The sequence below is a fragment of the Neomonachus schauinslandi genome, chromosome X (assembly GCF_002201575.2).
Source record: "Neomonachus schauinslandi chromosome X, ASM220157v2, whole genome shotgun sequence".
NCBI lineage: Eukaryota > Metazoa > Chordata > Mammalia > Carnivora > Phocidae > Neomonachus > Neomonachus schauinslandi.
In genome coordinates this window covers 102,780,977-102,782,434 of record NC_058419.1, presented here as the reverse complement: position 1 = coordinate 102,782,434, position 1,458 = coordinate 102,780,977, and positions in this window count along the sequence as shown.

Here is a 1,458-nt window from a genome sequence, read left to right as displayed (position 1 = left end):
TTCCCAACTACCAAATTTGACTATGCCATCTGTTTTGCATTTTTGTTTGTTTGTTTGTTTTGCCAGAAACCGGCCTGAATAGAATACAGTTTAATATCCAGAGTATGTAGATGGGTTAAACTCTTGAGAGGCCTTCCCAATCCTTGCAACAAAAGGATAGAAGAAGGATCAAATGAGCTCTTGGGGTTTTGGAATGCTCCCAAAGCTTGATTCTGAAATTATCCTCTCTCCAACCAGTAATTTATAGCACTTTCTATTCCTGATGCTGACTATAAATTTATTGAAACACTGTCTCTAGATTGTTGTGTCTTCCTCCTGTGAAGTTTACATGTAAGATGTGGTAGGAACATCCAAAAGGACTAAGACATGAGACTTTATTGAGTTTACAGGACAAGTTGTCTGAACTATTTTTGTGCCTGCTGAGTAATAGTTGCTTGCAAATGTTTGATGTCTGTTGAATTCATCAATTCATCTTCAAACTTGCTTTTTAACAAAACATACTGTGGAGAGGTGCCTTGGGTGGCTCGGTCGGTTAAGCATTTGCCTTTGGCTCAGGTCATGATCTCAGGGTCCTGGGATCAGGTCCCATGTCGGGCTCCCTGCTCATCTGGGAGTCTGCTTCTCCCTCTCCCTCCACCCCCAACCCCAGCTCACGCTCCTTCTCTCTCTGATAAATAAATTTTAAAAATCTTTAAAAATATGTATTGTGGTAAAATATACAAAACATAAAACTTAGTATTTTTTAAAGATTTTATATATTTGAGGGGGTGCCTGGGTGGCTCAGTCGTTAAGCGTCTGCCTTCGGCTCAGGTCATGGTCCCAGGGTCCTGGGATCGAGCCCCACATCGGGCTCCTTGCTCAGCGGGGAGCCTGCTTCTCTCTCTCCCACTCCCCCTGCTTGTGTTCCCTCTCTCGCTGTCTCGCTCCCTCTCTCTGTCAAATAAATAAATTTAAAAATATATATATAAAAAGATTTTATATATTTGAGACAGCACAAGAGAGAGTGAGAGAGAACATGAGCAGGGGTAGAAGCAGATGGAGAGGGAGAAGCAGGTTCCCGGCTGAGCAGGTAGCCTGATGTGAGGCTCGATCCCAGGACCCGGGATCATGACCTGAACCAAAGGCAGATGCTTAATTTACTGAGCCACCCAGATGCCCCAAAACTTAACATTTTTTAATTGTACAATTCGGTGGCATTAATTATATTCACATTGTTGTGCAACCATCACCACTATCTATTTCCAGAACTTTTTCATCATCTCAAACAGAAACTTTATACCCATTAAAGAACAACCCCTCATTTCGCCTTCCCCATTCTCTGGTAACTTCTATTCTACTTTCTGTCTTTATGAATTTGTGTTTTCTAGGTACCTCATAAAAATGGGATGATACACTATTTGTCCTCTGTGTCTTATTCCACTTAGCATACTCTTTTCAAGGTTTATCCATGTTGCAGCA